We start from the raw sequence: 9,601 nt of genomic DNA on the forward strand, positions 1-9,601 counted from the left end.
CACTGAACTCTGGTGAGAGCTGCATCTCTTCAGGTTGTGAATCCGAGGGGCTGGAACGTGATTACTCAAGGACACAAGGGTCTCTCGCCTCTTCCTTCATGGGGAGTAAACTGTTTGCAGTCACTGTCCCCTGTAAATTATGAGAAAGAGAAAAATTGGCTCCAGAAGTGAACAGTTGATGTGCGTATCAATTAAAGTTAATCGACTAACTGTTTGTCCCCCCAGCGGGCCTGTCTTCAGGGGCCTTCAGAGGTGCCCTCTTCGAGGGTTCCGAGTCAGGACAGAGGACATGCCAGAGAGGGGTACCCTGTAGAGATTGTTTCTTAGAAAAGAAACATGATGCTTGTCGAAGAGTAACGCCGAGACAGAGGAAACGCAGAGACCACCACAAATTCTTTCAGGTTACTCACAGCATCAGCGGATCAAACTTTTTCTCTCAACTTTTTACTCCCCGCTGAGGCAGGTTACTCCCAGGTCGTTGCGGTTTTGACTCATTTGACAGCATGTCCATCTGGCCGTAGAACTCGGCCGCAAAAACGACGTCTGTACTGACCTCGTAGTTTTGTTACGAAAATTCTGTAAAGGCTAAAAATAACCACCCCGTATGCAGAGGTATTAAGTTTTGTCACGACCTCAGAGCTCAGTAAAAGAATAAGAAGGAAAAAGAACAACGGTTGTGATTAGGAATCTAGGGAATCGAATCCGCAACGCTTATGGAATGTCGAATCGTTTCCTTAAAAAGCGTATAAAAAGCCACAGGGGAAAAAGCACTTCTACTGAAGAATGTTTTCAAGCAGCATTTGATATTTCTGTCTAATGAAAAGCTAAATCAATAATAGTTGACATTCAGGGAAAAAATATATCGTATACTCGTTCTTAAATGTAATTTATGTAACATGTTGTTCTTCCAGTGTGGGAAATAACTACATACATAATTTCCACAAATCTGGGAAACAATGAAAAAGTAAAACCGCATAAGTTTTCAACTTGTAATGTAAGAGTTCTTTCCTAAACTGTTTCAGTATGAAGCAATATAAATAAACAAACAAGAAAACATCCGCTGACCAATCAGGATTTCTGCACACTCCTGATGCGCAAATAAAAAACAAAAAAGACAAAAGCAAACACGGTTGGCAGTTTCAAAAGGTACGACTAGCTTTTTTTATTTTTTTGCGGTTGGCCCGAACCCCTGCCTAGGATTCAGAGATTCCGTTGGCCCATCCCTACTTGTAACGGAAACTGAAACAGAGGCAGTAACGGAAACGAAAAAGATTCCGTTAAATTCCCCCGGATGCCATCCAACTCAACCGCTGCTTCCATAATCACATGTCATGTCTGTCGTCTAGTGTTTAGCTCGTACTGCATTTTTTAAAATATTTTCATGAGCTTGCGACCGTGTGTGCTTGGAAAGGTACCGTGGATTGCGTAGTACTAATTAGGAATAAAATAATACTGCGATTGGTGGCTATTGGGGAAGACAGCCTGGACAACACTTACACAAGAGTCGTCAAAGTCTTCCATGAAGGTGATGTTACCGAGACAATACCACTTGCCTTGCCCTATGGGGACAGTTCTTCAAATTCTTTTCAGAGAATCGAGGTTATTATCTGTTGGTTATTCGGATGTTTTTATGCACAGTTATAAAAACTAGAACACCAGAGAACATGTTATGATTGATTGATTTTTGAAAGAAAAAAATGGAGATGTTAGTCTCGAGCCACTCGGGACTGGCTACTCCAGGACGCGTTATTAAGAAAAGAAAAGGAAATTACGCAGAACTCAACGCTTTGCAACAGAATGGAAACAGAACATGTTATCATGTGCACCTTAACGTTGATTCAGTTCTTTTTGTTTACAGTCTCACAAAGAAACCTAGTCCTGATAGATTTCCTTTGAAGGGTACATGTATTCAGGCTTCACTCTAGTTTTGAAAACTAGCAAAAAAGTTTGAACACCCGTTGCAACATTTAATTATATCCGCCGGCCGATGTCACACGGCTAGATATGGGACTCACCGTTTTCTGAAAAAGAAGCCTCGTTTTTCACTCTTGCTTGTGCATGGGTGTCTCTGTCCTGTTCCTTGAGCTTGTTCTGTTCCGGGTGCTTCCCCAATTGTTGTTCGTCCCAGACGATCCTGGATCAGTATGTCAGTCAGTCAAAAGGGAAGATTCCCATGTCATCTCCATTGACAGATACCCACTTTGCTTTTGCCTCGAAGTAAACGGTAAACGCTTATTCTAAGTGACACTAGAAGCTACTTTGTCATTACTAGAAGCGTACTAGAAACTTTGAAGTTTGTACCGATAATGTTTACATGCTTACTTACCGAAGAAAGGAGGAAAGAGTGGTGTCGATATCGTTGCATGAGTAAAAAAAGGGGAATAAAATATAATGATATGCCTGAGAACAATAAAATTGCTGTTTCTGTAACGTATCTTGAAGAATTTAATTCCCGATGTCATTGAACTCGCGTTATTTTTCGTGTACGCAACAAAACAAAAACGTGTTGATCACGGCGGTTAACGTCGTCTGCTATAGCGATGTGCTGGATTAAATAAATAACGGGAGTTCAGTGATATCGGGAAATAAATTCAATATACGTGCTAGAAAACGTACCATCATATTTTATTCCCTTTTCGTTACCCATGCAACGACATCGGCACCATTTTTTTTCCTTTCCTCTGTGGCGGCGGTTCGTGTTTTTAGTATAATGTCATTAATTAGAAACAGCCTTTAATTTTCCCTTCGAGGCGTGAAAAATGTGGTGCTCTGTCAATGTAAACGATAATCGGATCTTCAGCGTTTCCATACCATAAATCTAACAAACAGGTTTGACAAACTAAATTTGAAAATCGTAAAACCAGACAACGAATAACCATGGGGATGTACATGAAGGACAAAGCGGGTCAAAGTGTAATCACTTGGCCGGCAAAACGCTTCGAAATAGAACGTTTTTTTTTTGTTTGTTTTTTTCAAATGGTGTCCACTTCGAAGTCAGAGTGGGCTTGGCCAGGGCATTGTGGGTAAAACTGGGACCACTTTGAAAGTCAGAGTAGCCGTGATTTCCCAAGAAATTCACTGCTGGGTGGGTGCCCAGCTTTCAAGAAGGGGGGGGGGGTATGGTTGGTGAAGGTTGCGCTTACGGAATTTTTTTTAGACACGAAAAGACTCATGGCAGGGGGGGGGTGGAGGGAAATCCCTGCAGAGTAGGTTACACTGGGTCCATTTGGCAGTATCACATCAGGAACGCTCAAGAGGAAAATGAAGGGAATCCAATCCAATCCATGTATTCGTATCATTCCAACGATTTCAGCGTTGCGTCGGTTGCATGGAGCAATGCAATGCAGCTGCTGTACCCGCCTAGCATCGTATCCCAATTTCCGTGTAGGTGTTGAAACTTAATGCCTCGTCACGAAACCGCCATCCGTAGTTGCAACAGAGAAGGCATTCCACGAATTGCGTAGTGGAAAGGAGGGAGACAACGGGGCACGTTGATGAGAAAGTGACACTATGCAGCAGTTAGATGTACACGGGCATTTGCCACTCGTCACGCCAGCATTGAATTAGGGCAAGGTCGCTTTGTAAGGGTAGTTGGTCAGTAGGAGTGTTGATTTCCCTGTAGTCAACGCAGTCAATAGTCGCGTATTGTGGTTACCAGCTGTGACGGTTTCGAAATAAAAATAACCAAAATGGCATAAGGGCGAGGGTAGAGTCACTAAATAAGCTACGCTTCAGAGTAGCGACACTGTGCCGCCATGTTGTTTCGGATGACCTCCAGCGCCATCCATTTAGCGCTCTTCGAAGTATCGTCTTCTTCCACTGCTGAACTTCACCTTCATCTATTTCTACTGCCAAAATAGAGGTGGGGCTGGAGGTCATCCGAAACAACATGGCGGCTCAGTGTCGCTACTCTGAAGCGTAGCTTATTTAGTGACTCTAGGCGAGGGTATACTCACATCTTGCATGACGAACTAGCACTGGGAACGGGACAGAGAGAAGAGGGTCGTCCATGGAGGTTCGTTCACAATCACCGGACTCAGTCTTCGACAGCTAGCATATAAGACCCGTTATTTTTGTTTTATTTCAAGGGAAGGAGGGATCACGTGAATGCATCGTGGACAGCTTCTCCTTTCGCAGGAGCAGCATGTGAAATGCGATACCCCTCTTGCCGACACGCTCTTCTTTCTTCTTCTTTTTGTATGATAACACAAGCCGCGAAACACTGTGTCGGAGACACCCGTCTGGCTTTTTCCAAGCGCTCTTTGGGAACGCCAACCACACAAAAACATTATCGTCCTCGCAAGATGTATTTTCGACTGCCGCACAAAGTAAATAGAGTTATATATGTGACAGTTGAATGAAATCCGTGCTTGATAGTGTACGTCAATAAGACGCTGTCGCTTTGTAGCAAGTTGCATGATCTCGAAGCGAGTGGAATACTCAAACGGTTTCACTCATTCTTACGTGACCGTTAGATTAGTAAAACGAAGGATGTACCTTGAAACGAAAGAAAAAAAAGGAATCGACTATATGGAGCGCGGAATACATTTCCTTTGGAGATTCCCAGATGACTTGATTTCGACGATTATTCGCTAATCGCTAGAACTTCAAACAGCACAATATTCGTCTCAACTTGAAATGGTTCCATAAGATGTGTCCTCTTGACTGCTGTTAAACTAATTTTAATAGGTCCTTTCGAGCAAGGTATGCTTTCTGATTAGGCGGAGGTATCCAGTTTGGCTCTCACGTTTAACCATGACTTCTTCATTTTAATATCGAACACTTTTTCCTTGAAGTGCATGTAGCTTCTCGTAAGGAGAGCAAAATGGTATCAGCCGAAAATTGTCTAATGGTTCACGGCGCTTGATATGGTCATCGAGTTCAATGAATGTGGATACATGAGATGCTGAAACTCTCACAAAATGAATTTCTGCTCTTCAATCATCGTTGATCCAAACGATGCAAATCCTACCAGATATGAACACAAGGTGTCAAATAGAACTCTGTTAGCGTCCCGATATGTATGCGGCTGACATATGGGTGATAGTGAGTATAATAGGGAAAAAGTGCTTAAACATATAACCAGACCGCAATAGTAAATATATGATAGTCTACATTTCAGTAGGTTAGGTTTAGTAGGTTCTCCCCTCATCTCTATGTTGTCGATCTATAAGAAAGCATTCAATTACGTCCAAATTACGATCTTTCAATTGATAGATTCGAAATGATAGCTTTCCAACTCAATGTCGAATAATTATGGATGATATAACATAAGGTATTGGTTGGCGTGCTTTATCCATCCTGGGGGTGTGCTAGCTGTTCACTTCATCGATTTCTAATAGCATAGAATAATTGATTCCTTACACATACCTGCTTGCGAATCGTTCACATGTTGCTACATGTTGGTACATATAGCTACATTTGATTATCACGAATATGGAATACTTAATTCTCTTGTGAGTGTCTGTATAGCTTGAAATGGGATAGTATCTATTCTTTACATGTGTTGTCTAGAATGTCTTATAGAAATGGTTTGCCCGCGTGTGGACATTGAGTCTATCCACCATGTTGCCCTGTTAATGTATGATTTCTATCGTTTCTTGCGTTAACTATTTACAATTATTGCTAAGATTGGTTGCAGGTGGATCTATCCCTGTCTCTCGAGAAAGGGATGGAGGTTACATATTTGAGTATCAGATGTCCTATAATTAAAAAAATGAATTTGATTTGATTGTCATCGTATGGATTGAAAACATCTTATTGAAGCTAAAAGCCGTGTCCCTGATGTAAACTAATTATCGCTAGCTTTGATTTCATTCTTCAGTTAGAAACATAGTGGTGGTGGTTTGTCGTTTTCATAGACTGCTTGAGTCTCACTCCTCTGCCTCTGTCGATTTCTTGGTGACTGCCTAATATGTTGTGATAGACTTGTTCTGGGTGGTCGGTTTCTATCATAAAGAATAGTTATTTCTAGCATTGATTTTTATTTTTTTTTAGATATTAAGTTGTGGTATAGAAAATTCAGTGATTAATTTGCTGGACCTCTGGGGATTGATTCCTCTGTCGTAGAATAATTACAGTTAGCTCTGATATTATTCCCTAGATGTGACAAAAAAAGTGTGGTGTAGATAACAAAATATTTTTACTCGTGTTTTACTTGTGCTTACCGTCATGTCATACGATGCCAAATAAAGTTTAACTTGATACATTCGAATTGGTAACTGAGTCTTAATAGTTAGCCTGGATGACCTGATACAACATCGAATCGACATTGTAAGGAATGGGAGTATGCAACGTACATAACTCTACGATTTCTATAATATCTAGGGAATATAATCAGAACTAACAACACTTGTTCTATATCAACCCTCCCAGCAATAGGCCATCCATCCAAACGCTCACTTTTCTATGTCACAACTATTTTTAATATCTGAGAAGGAAAATCAATGCTAGCAGCAAGTATTCTTTATCATAGTAGCCGACCGGCTACAATCAATCTCTTGTAGCATATTATTTCAGTCATCAAGGAATCGACAGAGGTGAGACTCAAGCGGTCTATCAAACGAAGAACAACCACCACTATGTTACTATCTGAGGAATAAAATCACAGCAAGGGATAATTGAGTCTCTGTATGCAATACGGGGATAAGTCGAAAATCCCAAACCGAGAAAACTGCGAGTGAATATTTGGTAAAGTAGTTGCAGATAAGTTCCCTCGAATAACGCAAATGCAAAATGTGTAACATATACGCGTGTGTCTACTCTACATGCATGTCCCGTTAGCGTCCTTTCTGAGTGTGTGATTTAGCAGAGATTGAACAAATCCAGGAGCATGACATATCCCCTTTTTCTATATAACAAAGCACGCACAGGGCTTTCGTGCAGGAAAAAACACTTTTCATGAGTCGGACTTTCATGGTGACGGTAGGATGTCCGAAGTTACCTTTGTGCAGTGGAGCAGCCTAGATCGTGATTATCGTGCTGCTAAACGAGCATAATCTTGAAAATAATGTTCTGTATGACCAGCAAAACATGACTTATTAGTATAGTGAGCACGTTTTCCGATTAAAACGCTCAGTAGCACTGCTGACACTGTTACGTGAGGTAGGAAGAACATGTTTTTCGAGCGGAAGTCCAAGTTGATTTCTGCACCCAAGCAAATTTAAGCTTTAATATAAAGGGATATTAAGCTTATAATAGGGAAAATTTAACAAAAACACTAAAAGGGGATAATTTGACTTATCCCCTTATTGCACATAGAGGTTCAATCATTTTATGTGAAAAGCACAACCTTTAATTCCGAGAAGCGATTCTCAATCAACATGCTGGCAATTAACTATTATAGTATGTTGCTAATATTATCCGAAACGATCGACTGCACAACACAACACAGGATGGATAAACCAGCATAAGCAACATGCTGCATAATGTAAAACCCCGAGACTAGGGAACACGAAAGGACAGACACAACACGAAGTCGTTTCGTGTTCCCTAGTCTCGGGGTTTTACATTATGCACCATCTTCACCAGCTCGCTTGTTTCCTAGCCATTTTTTCACTGTCATAAACAACATGTTATATATTTTCATCGCGGTTAATTACGACTGTATGAAGCGCGGAATACATTTCCTTTGGAGTTTCCCAGATGACCTGATTTCGACCATTATTCGCTAAAACTTCAAAGAGCGCAATATTCGTCTCAACTTAAAAATGGTTCCACTCCTGACTGGTGTTCAGCTAATTTTGATAGGTCCTTTCCAGCAAGGTATGCTTTCTGATTAGATGGAGGTGTCCAGTTTGACTCTCACTTTTAACCATAACTTCTTCATTTTGATATCGAACACTTTTTCCTTGAAGTGATCTTCCAACTTACGAATCCTTCGTTTGCCGTCCTTGTCCTGAGTAGTGATGAATTGAGAGTGTACCAAATAGTGGTTCTTTATGATAAATCGATTGAATACAGCATTCATCAGTACAGTCAGATGTCTTAGCCGTGTACCATAGCGTTTTAGGAATAAGCATTTGACTGCCACAAACTTGCACAATCTCATGTAGCTTCTCGTAAGGAGAGCAAAATGGTATCAATCGAAAACTGTCTAATGGTTCATCGCACTTGATATGGTAATCGAGTTTCAATTAATGTGGATACATGAGATGCTGAAACTCTCACAAATGAATTTCTGCTCTTGAATCATCGTTGATCCAAACGGTGATGTCAACTGCGAGCCGCAAATAATTGCATGGATTTGATAGAGCGGGCACATCATGTGATATGACTTAAAAAATACTTTCCCTATCAATATACAGATGGAATGGCAAGAAAATCTGTAATGATTCATTCGATATACACTGCTTGGATATGGTTATTCGATCTGACCGATTTCTTTATGAAAGGCAATCCATCAGCGAGGATTCCTATCACATCCGAGGCTGAGTATTTCAGTGTTCCCAGCCCCATGTCATGCTTTCGAAATCAATGTTCACTATCCAAATTATAGAAGCGCTATCCTGAAGACGGTTTGCAATTAAAAATTTGTACACATAATTAACGATTGAACAAAGTAACTGAACAAAGCAAACAAAAAATGATGAACAAAGTACCTTAATCAAAGTGATACATGTAAAACGTTTGTGCCTCCGTCACCTAGTGAACGATATGAAGTAAGAAAAAAAATATTAGTCATGAAAGAAATGCTAGTGAAAGAAAAGCAAATAAAGATTATGTTTTGCTTGATGGGATAAGTTCTTTGAAGTTTTGATGATCATTTCGCACTTAACAGATGCACACTGCTTACTTATGCTCAAATTTGACCGTGGTTTTGTAAACATTATTTAGTGTTCTTTTCAGATGTTCTTGCTTTCACTCGATTGACACTGACACTTCCTGATCCTTCAGATTGTCTTCTTTAATTAAACTTGCGTCACCCACTCGTGCCATGCCTTCTAAATAAATGTTATCTGTTTTTTCTCATCGTGATGTGTAGCATAGTAATGCTTATAACATATGATGCGCAGACGACAATTACAACATTTGTCTATTTTGAGGCTGTTGTCATTGAAGTTGTTTTCAAATCCTACCAGATACGAACACAAGGTGTCAAATGTTACTCTGTTAGCATCCCGATATGTATGCGGATAACATATGGTGACAGCGAGTATAATTGGGAAAAATGTTTAAACATATAACGAGACCGCGTACTGTAAATCTATGATAGTGTACATTTCAGTAGGTTAGTAGGTTAGGTTAGGTAGGTTCTCCCATCATCTTTATGATGTCGATCTCAAATCCAAATCTTATCCAAAGATCCAAATTACGGTCTTTCAATTGATAGATTCGAAATGATAGCTTTCCAATAGTATCAATATGTAATAATTTTCTTGAATCATATAATATATGGTGTTGGTTGGTATGCTTTATCCATCCTGGATGTGCTGTTCGCTTCGTCGATTTCTAATAGCATATAATAATTAATTCCTTACACATACCTGCTTGCGAATCGTTCACATGTTGCTACATGTTGGTACATATAGCTACATTTGATTATCACGAATATGGAATACTTAATTCTCTTGTGAGTGTCTGTATAGCTTGAAATGGGATA

General features: G+C 40.2%; 1 long non-coding RNA gene across 1 annotated transcript; it reads right to left on the reverse strand.

Moving 5' to 3' along the window:
• Positions 1–215: 215 nt before the first annotated feature.
• Positions 216–4,055, reverse strand: LOC135374116 (uncharacterized). Its single transcript, XR_010416763.1, has 3 exons — positions 3,957–4,055; positions 2,016–2,134; positions 216–307 (listed from the first exon to the last, which is right to left on the reverse strand). It is a non-coding gene; the product is annotated as an uncharacterized LOC135374116 (long non-coding RNA).
• Between the last annotated feature and the right edge of the window lie 5,546 nt (positions 4,056–9,601).

This window comes from Ornithodoros turicata, unplaced genomic scaffold (assembly GCF_037126465.1).
Source record: "Ornithodoros turicata isolate Travis unplaced genomic scaffold, ASM3712646v1 Chromosome44, whole genome shotgun sequence".
NCBI lineage: Eukaryota > Metazoa > Arthropoda > Arachnida > Ixodida > Argasidae > Ornithodoros > Ornithodoros turicata.